This window comes from Tamandua tetradactyla, chromosome 13, assembly GCF_023851605.1.
Source record: "Tamandua tetradactyla isolate mTamTet1 chromosome 13, mTamTet1.pri, whole genome shotgun sequence".
Lineage (NCBI taxonomy): Eukaryota > Metazoa > Chordata > Mammalia > Pilosa > Myrmecophagidae > Tamandua > Tamandua tetradactyla.
In genome coordinates this window covers 23,727,096-23,743,370 of record NC_135339.1, presented here as the reverse complement: position 1 = coordinate 23,743,370, position 16,275 = coordinate 23,727,096, and positions in this window count along the sequence as shown.

The following is a 16,275-nucleotide window of genomic DNA, read 5'->3' as shown; positions in this document are numbered from 1 at the left end:
ACCAAAACTTATTCCTCACTACAAACAGAAACTGTACCTACTAACAATAACTCCCCATTCCCCCCACCTCCTTCCAGCCCTTGGTAACCTTTAATTTCTGTCTCTATACAGTTGCTTATATTATGTAAGTGGAGACATGCAATATTTGTCCAAATGTGTCTGGCTTCTTCCCCACTTTTTAAAGTCAGCCAATTGGCAATATCCTTACGGTAGTGAGTATGCCTCTAAAAGTCTCAATCATCAACAGTCTCACCATCAAAGTAATCATGCTTCTACAACTGATGTCAACCCACTCCCACCAATCTCTGAATCTCATTCTTCTCCAAAATACTATATAAGGTCAGCAGTCTTTGAGCAGTCTCTCAAAGGTCAGCTTTGAGAGACTATGTCAAACAAGCACAGAGTTCCTTTACATGGAAAATAAAAAATAAGCTTTTTTTCCTTCACATTTTGAATGGTGATTTTCTTTCTTCAACATTGACCACCACGTGTCCAACAAAAGAGGAAGCCAAAATACAAGACATAGACACTGTCATTAAGGAAAGTTTTAATCAATTTGCATTCACACATATAAAATAATTTTAAAAATCATTAGAGTGAGTCGGTAAATATTGTGTTGTATTATAAAATATTATATACTTTTATTCAGAGTTAGGAGAATGAATAAAGTTGAATTTGGTGAAATAAGTAATAATCAGTAGGTTTTTCTGCAGGGGATTAAAAGGATGGAAGCAATATTTTAGAAATATCCTGCATGAATTAGAAGAGGAAGAAAGTACAGTCTAGATGACTGGAGTAATCCAAGAATCATTGAATAAATATTTATTGAGCTCCTACTTACTGATCCAAGGCATTGGCTACTGGGCTGTGAAAGATCAAACTTTAATTAGACAATTTCTGCCTTAATGGAGTTTATAATCTTATTGGACAGAGTTAAAACCTGCAGTGTAGTAACAGGAATTTATTCATCCAATATATATTTGCAAGCTTCTTATGAGCCAAGCTATGCTAAGTGCTAGAAATATGATTCCTGATCCCTTAGAAGTTAGAGTTCTTTGAAGGAAACTAACACACACAAACATATTACACATTTTGTTAAGTGTAATAAAGGAAAGTAACAAGATGCTATGGGAAAGAATAACAGGAGGGACATAATTTAGGTTTAAAACACAGGGAAAATATTTTTGAGGAAGGGACATGTAAACTGAGACGTCCATTAGCCAGATGAAGTATGTGAATAAAAGCAATCCAAAGAACAGGATGAATATGTGGGAAAAATCTATACCCAGCTCGCTGAATAGGCTGCGATCTCGATGGCAGAGGAAGTGAGGCGGGAAGACAGGTCCCGTTTGTGGGGTGCGCCCGACCACCAGAGCTCTCCCAGGCCCCCAGGGCGCCGCCTCGGCCCTGTGCCGCGCCACCTGGGCAAGTAGTTCCAGCTCGCCCCCTTCCGCCCCCTAATGCTGCTTTTTCCACCGGGCCTTACTGGGGTGCTCGAGTGAGCCCCGGGCACCCCTTAGAGTCCAACTCGTGCCGGGATCAGCGGTTCCCTTGGGTCTCGGGACAGGTGAGCACCCTGATGAAGGCCAGAGTCATGATGCGGCAACCGGCACGGGTGCAGGAGATCTTGGGCGCCCTCCGCAGGGGCGGGGAAAACCGCTTACAGTTGATTTCTGCTTTTGATATGACCTTGAGCAGGTTTGCATGTAATGCAAAGCCATGTCCTCCTTACAATATTCTCAGTAACAGTAGGATCATGAGTGAGGAGTGCCGCAAGAAGGTGGACTTTTCCCCTTTACTCATACACAGTTCTATATAGTTCTTCAACTATATATGGTTCTACTATAGTACTTCAAATGGTTCCTGACTAGAACCAAAGATTCCAGGATGGAGACCTTAAGGGATTAATTTTTTTCATTATTGTTGATACTCTCAGGTGGACCTAGTCTTAACACAGCTGAATGGCTTTTCCTTATTGACCAAGAAGTATGGTTATTGATTTTGGAATATCTACTATATTTTGGACATTATTCTTACTATTAGCTATAGAGTTTACAAGAGACTTGTAATGACCAATTTTTAAAAAAGTTTTTATTGTAAAAATATATATTCAATTCACAATTTCCCATTTTAACAACTCTCGAGTGTGCAATTCAGTAGTATTATATTCACAATATTGTACTGTAAGCATCAAAATCCATTACCCTTTTTCATCACCTGTGCGGGTCTGAATCTGTGGTGGACCCCAGAAAAGCCGTGCCCTTTGATCCTCATTCAATATTGCTGGGTGGGAGCATTTTGATTGTTTCTATGATGATGTGACCCACCCAATTGTGGGTGGTAACTTTCGATTAGATGATTTCCATGGAGGTGTGTCTCCACCCACTGAAGGTGGAGTTGCTTGCTGGAATCCTTTAAATGAGGAAACATTTTGGAGAGACTCCCTTTTTGGTAGAGCCATGTGAAAGCCAGCAGATGCTGCCATGTTTGCCATATGCCCTTCCAGCTGAGAGAGACACGTTGAATGTCGTTGGCCTTCTTGAACCAAGATATCATTCCCCGGATGCCTTAAATTGGACATGTCTATGGACTTGTTTTAATTGGGACATTTTCTCGGCCTTGGAACTGTAAACTAGCAACTCATTAAATTCCCCCTATTAAAAGCCATTCCGTTTCTGGTATATTGCATTCCGGTAGCTAGCAAACTAGAACATCACTTCCAACAGAAACTCTGAACCCATCAAACAAGGCCCACCCTATCCCAATCCAGTAAACCATAATCCACTATCTGTCTCTATGAAATTTGCTTCTTCTAGGTATTTCATATAACGACCTCATACAATATTTGTCTCTTTGTGTCTGGTTTACTTCACTCAATATGATGTCTTCAAGGTTCATCCATGCTGTAGCATACATCAGAATGCCATTCCTTTTTATGGTTAAATAATATTCGATTGTATGTATGTACCACATTTTGTTTATCCATTCATCTTAAACACTTGAGTTGTTCCTACCTTTTGGCTATTGTGCATAATGTTGTCATAAACATTGATATACAGATATCTGTTCTAGTCGCTGCTTTCAATTTCTTTGGGTACATAAAAGTGGGAAGTGTATCATATGGTAATTCTATGTTCAACTTTCTGAAGAATTGCCAAACTGATTTCCACATTGCACCATTTTACACTGCCACAGTTAATGTATAAGGGTTCCTGTTTTTCCACATCCTCGCGAATATATATATTTTTATTGTAGTAAATATACATAATATGAAATTTACCATTTTAACCTTTTTTAAGTGGGCAGGTTAGTGGTGTTAAGTACATTCACAATGTTCTATAAACATTACTACTGTCTATTTCCAGAACATTTTCATCACCTCAAACAGAAACTGTACTTATTAAACAATAACTCCCCATTCCCCCTTCTCCCAGCCTCTGGCCCCTGGTAGCCCCTAATCTCCTCTCCATCTCTATGAATTTGCCTATTCTAGATACCTTATATAGGTGGAATCACATGGTATTTGTCCTTTTGTGTCTTGCTTATTTCACTTAGCATAATATTTTCAAGATTTATCCATGTTGTAGCATGTATCAGAACTTCATTCCTTTTTATGGCTGACTAATATTCCATTGTATGGATATCCCACATTTTCTTTGATCATTAGTCTGTTGATACTTTGGTTGTATCCATGTTTTGTCTATTGTGACTCATGCTTTGATGGCTATATCTATCCATGTCTCTGCCTTCAGTTCTTTTGGTTATATACCTAGGAGTGGAATTGCTGGGTCATATGGTAATGCTGTTTGATTTTTTTTGAGGAACCACCAAGCTGTTTTCCACAGCAGCTGCATCATTTTATATTCCCACTGGCTATGCATGTGGGATTTTTCCACATCTTAACCAACATTTGTTGTTTTCTGTTTCCAACTGTTTGTTTTTTTTTTTTAATAATAGCTATTCTATGCAGTGGATGTGGGGTGGTATCTCATTGTGACTTTGATTTGTATTCCCTTATATTTAATGGCATTGAGCATCTTATGTTGTGCTTATTGGTTATTTGTCTATCTTCTGTGGAGAAATGTCTCTTTCTAGTCCTTTGCCCATTTTTAAATTGGGTTGTCTTTTTGTTGTTGAATTGTAGGACCTCTTTGTATGTTCCGAATATTAAACCCTTATCAGATATGTGTTTTCTTCCATTCTATGGGTAATGTCGCTTCACTTTCTTGATAGTGTCCTTTGATGTACAAAAGTTTTAAATTTTTATGAAGTCTCATTTGTCTATTTTTTCTTTTGTTGCTCATGTTTTTGGTGTCATATCTAAGAATCCATTGCCAGATACAAGGCCATGAAGATTTACCCTGTGTTTTCTTCTAACAGTTTTATGGTTTTAGGTTTTATATTTAGGTCATTGATGCACTTTGAGTTGATTTTTGTTTATGGTAGGAGGTATGGGTCCAACTTCAATATTTTGCAAGCAGATATCCAGTTTTTCCAGCACCAGTTGTTGAAGAAACTTCTTTCCCCATTGAGTGCACTTGGTACATTTGTCAAAAATCAATTGGCCGGGTGGTGCAACGGTGGCTTAGTGGCAAGAATTCTCGCCTGCCAAGCTGGAGACCCGGGTTCAATTCCCAGAGCCTGCCATGCCAAAAGAAAAATCAACTGGCCATAGATGTATGGTTTTATTTCTGGACTCTCAATTATATTCCATTGGTTTATATGTCTGTTCTTATGTCAGTACCACATCATTTTGATTACTGTAGCTTTGTAGTAAGTTTTAAATCAGGAATTATGAGCTCTCCAACTTTATTCTTTTTCAAAATGGTTTTGTCTATTCAAAGTCCCTTACAATTTCATATGAAGTTGGGCATTGGCCTTTCCATTTTTCATAAAAAAAAAAAGGCTTTTGGGATTTTGATAGTGATTACATTGAATCTTATATCTCTTTGGGTTGTATTTACATCTTCACAATTTCTAATCCATTTACATGGAATGTCTTTCCATTTAGTTAGGTCTTTTTTAATTTCTTTCAACAGTGTTTTATAGATTTGTAGTTTAAGTGTGATGGATTGAATTGTGTACCCTGGTTTGGACATGTTCTCCATCTAGGTCCGCATTCTAGTGGGTGTGGATTCATTGTAAATAAATTCTCTTCAAGATGTTATTTCCTTACCAGAGCTGTGTCACACCAACTTTTGGACCCTCTGCTGGAAATGTAGAATCAAGTCTCAAATAATAACTTTATAACTGTATCCTCTAGTATTGTAGATGTAGCTTAATACTGTATCATATCTCTGTGAATGTTAAATATCTTGTACCTGCTTTAAGACTATGTAGTTATGACTGGGCTATAATAGACCTGTTTTTAATGATGTTATTCTAGAATTTTTTTTTTCCAGATGATGATTGAGAAGCTAATAAAAAATGGTGCCAAGTACCATAACAGTAATAGAACTTGCTGTTTTCTGGGATTTTTGTTTTTTACTTTTTTTTTTAATGGAGTGCACTGGATGTCTCTAGAATTTTGTTCAGATGACTGCAGAACCTGGAAAAGCTGTTGCTGCTATTGATATATAACATACTATTATTTGTCTTTTTATATAAATATGCATTATATATATATAATTTGGATTTTTGTAAACATTAGGTGTGCTTCAACTTTGCAAAAAGTATCCCAGCTGTACTGTGTTGAGTTGGCACTGTACAGAAATTAACCAATTCCATATTGGTCTAGAAACGTTAAACTTAATTATTTTTCTGTTTGTACAGGGGTACACACTGAATTAAATATGTAAGGTCTTATCTACATAGGTTTGGTTACAGAAACTAATAAAGTTCTCTAAAAAAAGATGTTATGTCAGTTAAGGTGTGGTCCAAATGAATCAGGTTGGGCTTTAATACAGATTAATGGAGTCCTTTATAAAAGCAGGGTGAAAGTCGCATGGAGAGAGAAGCCATAGGGAGCGGCTAGAAGCTGAAAGTCAACAGAACTTGGAAGAGAAAGGAGAAGATGCTGCCATGTGCATTGCCATGTGATGGAAAAGCCAAGGAACCACAAAGTTCACCAGTTAGTCAGAGGATACCAACTGCAGAAGAAGGCAAAGTCTTCTAGCTTTTGAAACCATGAGTCAATGAATAATTCCTATTGTTAAGCCAACCCATACAGTGGGTTTTAGCAGTTAGGTAACTAGGTCTGTCACCTCCTTGGTTGAATTTGTTCCTAGATATTTTTTTTTCAGATGCTTATATAAATGAAATTATTTTCTTTTGGGATTGTTCAGTGTTGGTGTATAGAAGCACAATTCATTTTTGCATATTAGTCTTGTACCCTGCAGCTTTGCTGGATTTTTTTGTTGGTTCTGGTAGCTTTCTTGCTGATTCTTTGGGATTTTCCATATATACAGACATGTTCATCCTTGAAAAGGGATAGTTCTTCTTCTCGCCAAAAAAAAAAAAATCTATGGCAAGAAAGAACTTGGTGCATTTGAGTAGCTAAATGAAATTCAGTGTACTTGCTATAGTACAGTAAGTAATGGAGAAACCAGTATGAGATGAGATTGGGGAAGTATGAAAAGATTATAACATGCAGGGCCTGTGTAGTATTGTAACAAATGCAATGGAAAGGCATTGAAACATTTTAAGCAGTGGATGACATTACAAGATTCACCTTTAACAAAAGGAAAATTTGGTATGAAAGTATGAGTTTACCTGTGAATGACATGTTACTAGACTTGGAGATGGGCCTTGGGACTAGAAGTGATAGACTCTTCCTCCTTGCTTATGAGTGGAGAGATGATGGTCATGAAACAAGGGATTCTAGAGTGTAGCTGAAACTGTGGGTGAGAATTGAAGGAAATGGCTGTACTGGGATAAACAAATCACCTATATCATGTGATATGCCCAAAGGTATACACATCCTAATCCCAAGAATCTGTGAATATGTTACCTTACATGGCAAAAGGACTTCTGTTTAAATTAAGGACCTTGAGATGGGGAGAATAGCCTGTGTCCTTTAAAGAGGAGAACGTTTCCCAGCTGTGGTCAGAGAAAGAGCTATGAGGACAGAAGCAGGATCAGAGAGATGTAATGTTGCTGGCTTTGCAGATGGAGGAAGGGGGTGATGAGTTCATGAATGTGGGTGGCCTCTAGAAGGTGGAAAAGGCAAGAAAACAGACTCTCCTCTAGAATCTCCAGGAGGGAACACAGCCCTACAGACACTTTGATTTTAGCCCAGTGAAACTACTGACTTACAGGACTATAAAATAATAAATTTGTTTTGTTTAAGCTACCAAGTTTTTGGTAATTTGTTATAGCAGCAATAAAGAACTAATACACTCACTATGTGACCATTAATGAAACAATGGCTGAAGTCAACAATTTTTCTCTAGGGTCTCAGTAAACTTCCTACTCTTCTCCCCTAGAGGCAAATGTAGTAATTAGGACTGACCTCTGGGAAGAAGAAAGTCATCCTGTCAATAAGTAGGATAGGAACATGAAGAAATTTAATTTTAATATTAAAAAGTATATGATCCTTAAACTGGTAAAATAGGACATATAAGTTACATAAGCCTTGTGCCATGATTTCTAGCTTGGAAAACTGTCAAAATATTGGTATCACCACACAAAATATGGAAGCTGGGAAAGTTAGAGCTGAATTTGTAGAGAAGTTGAAGAGTTTGATCTTGAATTTTATTGGATTTGATGTCAGGCACATCACAGATTTCAAACACACTCTACCATTGATAATTTGTCATTATGGAGATTTTTCTCAAGCAACCAAAACTGATATAAAAGCTAAAATTCTGACATGCTATCAACTTGAAGCACAGATTTTTAATTAATCTATGATTTTTTGGAGTCAACTGCTCAAATTGGATCAACTGTATATAAACTGCACATCTCTTTCCTATTGTTGTTGGACAAAGCAAGGCTATCTTCCTGTGTTAGTCATTAAGTTATTCAAATATTTCCAGGACTTTTGTCTTTCTAGACAGAAAGGTCTACTTCTCCATCTTCTTTAAGGTAAGTTAACGGCCAACTAACTTGCTATGGCCAGTGAAAGTGGTGTGTTTAAGATTCAGAGTGTGTTTTTCTGCTTCCCTTCCCACTCTTATAGTTAACATGGAAGCCCATATCAAGTTGAAGCCTTCATCAGTGTGAAGTGAGTGCCTATTCCCTGAGTGCCTACAATGAGCAGAACTCCAAACTCTCTTGACAACCTACTTTGGATATGTAGCTTGAGTGAAAAATAAACTTTTGTTAAGTTATGCCACAAAAGTTTGGGGAGATTACTAAAGGCATTATTACTTAGTATATCTTAACCTGTATATTGACTGAGCAAAGAAAGTCAAACTTTTCCTTTATAACTAGAATTGTATAATTGATTATATTTTTTACCTGGAGTGGATATTGTGGTTTGCCTAACTAGCATTCATCCCTCCCACCAATTTCCAACATTATTAAACTGCCCAGTCTTTGAGTTTTGGTGTGACTTCTACTTTCACTTAGGATGTAGAAAACTGCAAAGAATTTTCCTCCTTTAATAATGAGAAAAAAATACCAGATAATCTACAAGATCATAAACTTCTTTGAGCATATTAAGACAGCTGAGGTCACAAGGCATCCAACTAATCTGAGTTTCAAGGAGAAATGGGACACATGGTTTGGACCTTTGGCAGAGTATGGGAGAAAGTGGTAATAGCCATACAAATGGGTAAGAAGAAATCAACAAAATTTTAACCAATTGTTAAAGGCCAAGTTTAGAATAGCATGTAAGTGGGGGGCGTCAGAAACAAGGGGAATTGTACCCAGTTGCAAGTTCTTCCCCACAAGCCTCTACCCAGTGCTCATATGAAAGATTAGGGGCAGGGCAGGAGACCATAAAGAACCCCTCAATGGTGTACACATGAAGAAGGTAATTGGCAGCTGGGAGGAGTTGGGCATAAAACCCCTCTTTTTCCTTGGACCTTTTTGCTTCCTTTTGCTTTGGAAGCAAAAGTCTTAAGCCACTAGAGAAAGGGCAGCAAGCCTCACCTTCCAGGGCACAGGCAAAAATCTGTTGTAGGTGGGGGGAGTGTAGAAGAAAAAGGCCTCTGTTGTCTGGGGGGAGGCAGGAAATCCTTCTGTACTGGGATCCTACATCTATACTAAGCTGAGGCTACTGCTGAGGGCAGGATACTCTTGCCCAAGACCAACCATAGTTAGCTGCTATAGAGAGGAGGGTCAGGAATACTAAAGATGTCCCACCCCCAAGGTCCAAGCACATAGTTCTTGCCTAAGACTGAGCTTGACCAGAACAACAGAGAATTCCCTTTGCCCCATATTGACTGAGAGAAAGATGAGAGAGAAAGAGTTCCTCTGTGGCACAAGAAGGCAAGAACAATTGAAAGCTGAGGTGGTAGCAAGAACACTGAGAAAAACTCACTGGCACCACAGTCCCTACACTGAACACAAGGAAGCAGCACCTACTCTAAGGGAATTTGAAAGCTGGGGTATACTGAAAGTGATTATAGCAACAACAAAGCCGCAGCTCAGCTTAGCCCCTAACAATTGATCCAACCCCACACATTAACAAACTGACAAGTGGCCTATTCATTGCCAGGTATCAATACTACTTATTTACTTACCAGACAGTAGTACTGTTCTACACACAATATCTGGCATTCAATTTAAAAAATTGTGAGAAACACCAAACAAACAAATAAGCATATTACTGAGAGTTAAAGCAGTCAATAGAAACAGACTCAGAGATGAGCCAGATGTTGGAACAATCAAATAAAGACTTCAAAATAGCTATGAATTACATATTAAAGGATGTAGTGGCAAAGGTGAACAAAATGCATGAATGAATGGTGAATTTCATTAAAGAGATGAAAACTGTAGGAATCTAATGAAAATGCCAGAGGAAAAAAAATCCCACAATATTCAGAAACGAATAATTATTTGATGGACTCATCAATGTACTTGAACTGAGAATAGAAGGTCAGATAATCCAAAATAATACACAGACAGAAAAAAAAGTGTAAAAACAACATTCAAACAGCATTCAAAAGCTGAATCAAACAGTCCAACATATGTTTACTTGGAGATCCAGAAGAAGAGAGAGAAATGGGGCGGAATAAATATTTGAAGAGATAAGGGCAGAAGTTGTTCAAAAAACAATGAAAGATGTAAAACTACAGATCTAAGAAACTCACTTTACCTCCCAATCAGGGTGGGTCCTCCACCCTAACAAGCCTGATTTACATCACCCATCAATATAATGTAGCATTCTTTCTTTCATAATATGACATCTTTCTTGGCACAATGATTGATTTAGGGATGGGCATTTGTGTTAGTTTAAAAGCTGCTGGAATGCGATATGTCAGAACTGGAATGGCTTTTAAAAAGAGGAATTTAATAAATTATAAGTGTACAGTTCTAAGCCTGTAAAAATGTCAAAACTAAGGCATCCAAGAAAAGATGCCTTAATTCAAGGAAGGCTGATGGGCCAGGAACACCTCTGTCAGCTGAGTAGTCACGTGGCTGGCATCTGCTAGTTCTTTGCTCCTGGGCTCTGTTGCTTTCAGCCTCTGTTCCTGTGGGGGTTCCTCACTTTGCTTCTCCAGGGATGGCTTTCATCTCTTGGCTTCCCTTGGCTCTCTCCAGGTTCTGGCTTGCTTAACTTCTCAAGGAAATGTCTGCTGGGCACCAGCATCTCCAAACATCCAAGTCTCTTTTCTCTAGGTGTTGGTATCTGTGTCAGCTATGTCTGAAGTTTCTGTCAGCTCTGTCATATCTGGCTCTCTCCAAAATGTTTCCTCTTTTAAAGGTTTCAAGTAAACTAATCAAGACCCATCTGGAATGGGTAGAGTCATATCTCCATCTAATCAAAGGTCACACCCACAATTGAGTATGTCACATCTCCATGGAGGTAATCTGATCAAAAGATTGCAACTACAGTGTTGAATCAAGATTAAAAGAAACAGCTGCCCTCACAAGATTGAATCAGGATTAAAATATGGCTTTTCTGGGGTACGTAATATTTTCAGACTAGCACAGCATTTAATCCAGGAACCAAACAACCAATTAATGATATTCCTTTGACATCAAGAATGTTTTCATTGGGGGCTTGGGAAGAGGAATTGTAACCTAAATTGGCCCAAACAGAATATTCTACCTTACCCTATTTCAGGACTAAGGTAGAAAGCAGAAAGCAGATCTAGCAGCAGAGAAACTAAACAAAATCCTTATCAAATGGTATCCAAGGATTGAAATACAGTTGGATGTTTCAGTTATGTAAGCCAATAAATTCCTTTATTGTTCAAGCACATTAAAATTGAACTTTCTCAAATGTCAGTTGTAGATAACTAAACACTTCTTAACTGATGTAGTACCCTAATGCTAGTATTAAGAGCCATTTAAAAGGTGGCTCCAACTCTGCTCTCATCTCTTCATTTTTTTGAACCATAATTTCTGATTCTCAAAGAATATGTACCTAATTCCCTAAGGAATAACGATGCTGTCAGGAGAACACTACCTTTTACTGAGCAACTATTGTAGTAAGGAAGTCTATTTTAGTTATTTACTTATACATTAATTTAACAAATATTTACCAAGGATCTACAGTATACCAGGCATTGTATCCGATTTTAGAAATAAATTGGTGAAAAAGACACAATTATTTATGTTGGTTTGTAAAAAATTTATCAATAGTATGACAGCTATTTGCTCCTTTTCCATTTTCTATCTTTCCACACTGATGTATCAACTTGGAATACAAATAGTTTGAGTCCTGAATATGAAATATTTTCAAGTGCTATAGCTTGCAGGGGAATATCCAACAAGTATTCTGTCAAGCATAGGAAATATATATAAACTTTAAAAAATCTTTTCTAAAAACAGTAAGTTACTTTTCAGAGAAATGGTTCTGTTTATGAAACAACTCAGTGTCTGACTTGGCTGTCTGAAAAATTTGTAAACCTTTGCCAGGCCATGCATTTTTCCACCCAAAAGAACTTGTCAAGAGCTAAAACAAACCAGGCAAAAATGTTAGAAGTCTCAACTTTATTTGGTGTACAAGACTCAGCATTTAGGACTTAGTGCTTGTTCAGTCACAGAGTTATGGTACTTGGTAGGACAAATACTTCATGCTGGTAGAATTAGGGAAGCCAGGTTCTAGTCTTAACAATATAATGGTGTCACTGAGTGAATTGCTTTAACTTATCTGCTGAAATTTCTTCAACCACTAAATTCATAATAATATTTGTTCTACCGACCACAAAAAAGATGTTATGAGAATCAACTGGGATAGTTATTTTGAAAGTTCTTGGAAAAATATGAAGTACTATAGCAATATTATGAATCATCATTGGATACTCTCTGGTATATACTTGCGTGGACTTTTTTTCTTTCCTTTTTATTTTTAAACATAGAGACAGACAGGAAGAATTTTGGACCAGTTGCAATTACTTTGAAAAAAATTTTCAAATGGGAATGATTGATCCTAACCAAAATGGGGGTGGGGCACGTGAAGAGGAGGGATGTTAATAGAATCTATAATTAGTCTATGATAATGCTAGGTCTTAAGTCAATCCGGAATTGAAATAACACAGATTCATATCCTATGTTAATTTAAGGAATGCTTTTAACAGAGCTACTGTGATAGACTGATTGCATTAATAGTCCCAATCTTCCCCACTTTCTGTATCCATGCCCTTTGTCATGTACCTTGTAACACCCTCCCATCGTATCTCTGGGTCTGACCATATGATTAACTTTGACTGTGATGCAAGCAGAGACTTGCATGTTTCTACTTGTGCTTTTGCCCTCTGCCATCACTATGAAAATAATGTGCTCAGGCTAGTTTGCCAAAAAATGAGACACCTGGACCAGAGCCAAATTGCCCCAGCCAAGGCCATTTTAAATTATCCAATAATGTGTCAACCCTAGAGCCTGACCAACATCATTAGAATCACCTAGCCAACCACTCCAAGTATGTAATATACAATGCTTGTATTTCTCTACAATTTTATGGTTGTTACAAACATTATTGTGACAATAGATAACTGATACAGCTGCCTCTTTAGGCTCCATTACAATGTAAGAATAAAGATAGTATAGATAACGTAAATCATGAGAAAATCTTCAAATTCTTTTCACCCAGCAATGAAAACTTAATGATCATGTATTTGGATAATCTTTAAATTATGAAATATCAGAGATTTGGGAATATCTCCAACTGAGGCCCACTAGATTAAGTAATGTAAACGATTACATTTGCTTCAAGACTATAACCACATAGAGCGTACACTTTGTTTAATGGCTCAGAACCCCTCTAGATATTGGAATGAAGATGAGGCTAGAATGATCTATACAAGGCACTAGAGAAGTGAAAGTTAGCTGTATTTACAATCCATTGTTGAAAGCCTTTTGTCAACCTTCTAACAGACAATAAAACTGACAATTTTTGTACCTTTTTCATTTTTAACTTCTGTCAACTTTCTGATGGAATTGCTAATGACTATTACAATCAAACGGCCCAAAGGCAGTCATATAAAACAACAAGCAAAAAAAAAAGGAAGAGGTCAAGTCCTTGCTAAGTCGAGTGACTATATTTGATTAACAAAATCATGCATTCAAATTAATTTTGATTTTGCTGTGCCTTTATTTTTGTGGTTTCATTTAGTTTGACCTTGGTCTTTTAGCTATGGCCTTTCATCTTGTCTCTAGTCACTGCAGTGTGTTAAGTATTACTCCATGTTTGGGAGGAGAGAGAGAAGAGATACCTACTGTACTTTGCTCTTGAAGAAAAGCAGAAGGACCTCCCAATGTTTATGGCATCACTGGCTATACAAATGACAGGAATCTTTGCCAGTGGCTTATTATTTGAGGGCCCTTTTGCATCCCTGTTTGCTAAGATCGATTCCTTGTCCCCCATGAAGTAAGACAATATCCAGCTACAAGGCTGCTTACAAAATGAACTTCCAATTCCTATCCAAGTTTGCTAATGTATGCCCTACATCCTAATGTCCACTTCTGTAATTAGTCAACGGCTGAGTACATGTGCTATGGTCTCACATGCCTGCATATTCACACTTACAGTCACACATGTCGTACACACAGGTAACGTCTTCAGAAATTTATATTAGGAAATGGAGACTAAGACTTTACAGCAAAAGCATGAGGAGCTAAAGGAAAATTAAATAAATTGGACCCCATCAAAATTTAAACTTTTATCAACAAATGAATAGACAAGCAAAATGTGGTACATACACACAATGGGAATATTATTCAGCCATAATAAAAATGAAGTTCTGAGACATGCTACAACATGAAAGAAACTTGAAAATATTGTGTTTAGTAAAATAAACAAGACACATAAGGACATATATTGTATGTTGTCACCGAGATGCTAAAAATAGAAAATTGGCAGAGACAGAAAGTAGATTTGAGGTTGCCAGGGGATGGGTAGAAGGAAGAAGGGGGAGCATATGTTTGGTGGATATGAAGGGTTTGTAAATAAAATTAATTTAAAAAAAGATAAGCCTTTTTATGTATATACTGTACATGTTATTTTTGCTAAGAGTCAGATAATGAGAACAGAGTGATGGGATGTTCCATCATGTCGAACTTTTTTTTGTACAAAAATATTGAGCACTTCGGACAAATCTTTAAATTTAGCATTATAATTAGCTTTAACATTGCAAAAAGGAATGTTAAATGTTTTCCCCACATCCATCTTTCCAAAACCTCCAAAATAAAGGGAAAGTGAAATGTTGTAATAAATAATTACAAAGTATCTTTCAACTTAAGCATGTTTTAAGTCATTCAAAGATGACTATCTCCCTAACCATGGTCTAAGAATAATTTTACTAATTCCCATCATTTTAGTTACTTAAGTGTTTTTGAAGCAGGTTAGATAAAGGAGGAGGGTGGGGGGAAGTGACCCGAAAACCCATAACAAAATGTTCCTTTTGGAATACACCTACCTAACCCTGGCACACCTCGTCCTCACTCAGGTTGGCATCTAAAAGGAACCAATGAAATTGCAGCTCATCAATATATGTTTTAATGCTGAAAAATCAAGAAATTTAATTAAAGTAAGAAATTCAATGCATAGCCAGAGGGGAAAGGTCCCTCCAAGTCCTTATAATGCAAGGAGCCCAGACTCAGACTGCTTCTCCTTTAGAGAACGCCTGTGCTCATCTTCCTTCCAGCATGTGTTACAGGACAAAGGCCATGGATTCTTTTGCCTGACATGCTCAATAACCAATTCCTGAGACACCGGGGTTTCAAAGAGAGGAAGAGTTTATTATTAGGTGCATAGTAGGAGAGCAGATAGCCTAGAAGCCCAAAATTTGTCTCCCTGAGTTTAGGGGATTGAAAGTTTTTAAGGATTTTAGCAAGGGGAGATGAGGTCATTTTGGATAGCAAGTTCAAAGCAGAAAAAGGAGATAGTGTTGTCATTATCAGTTCAATAAGAGAACATAAGTTGAAAGGAGGGGAGGCAGAGCTTCAGGAAGGAAGACACGTTATCTTTCAATATGATTTACAAATGTCCGGGGCTGAAGCTAGTTAATGGCTAACTTCAAATTCTTCAATGGCATTAGAGCCTTTACCCTACAAGAAAATGACTAGATAGAGGGGGTAACAACTCTTACAATCACAAAGGCATAAGATAAGGGCATTTACAAACATTTCAGATATCAAGGCAGCTGGATTACAATTTAGGGATTTCAGGTATTCCCCTCTGTCCAATATCCCAGAACGCAAAAAGGGATATGATTCAGTAATCAAAATCACTCCTTAAATCCTGATTTCTTGGTTACACATGTACTTTCACTATGCATTAAAGTTTTGAGTTGTGCTCACTGGCTAGTCCTTGGATTCTTGGCTGTACACACTGACTAGTCCTCCAATTCCTTCCTGCGGTTGAGTCAAGAACCTGCATGGCGTCAGCCCCTGGTAGACATCTCGACTTCACCGAGAATTCCCAAGACTCTCCGGCATCCACCAGAGAATTCCTGGAGCTCTGCGGCATCCAGCTTAGAACTTCCAGGGCTCTCCAACATCCGGTGGAGAACTCCCAGGACTCTGAGGCATTGAGCTTATTAAACTGTTTGTGCGCACTGACTAGTCCTTGATTCTTCCCTGTGACTGTGTCAAGAACCCTCACAGCAGCAGCCGTAGGTTGAGGTCTTGATTTCTCCAAGAATTTACAGGGCCATCTGAAGTCATTCTGACAAGTACAAGAAATTTGAAAAGTAAATTCGGAATTCAAGAGAAACATGC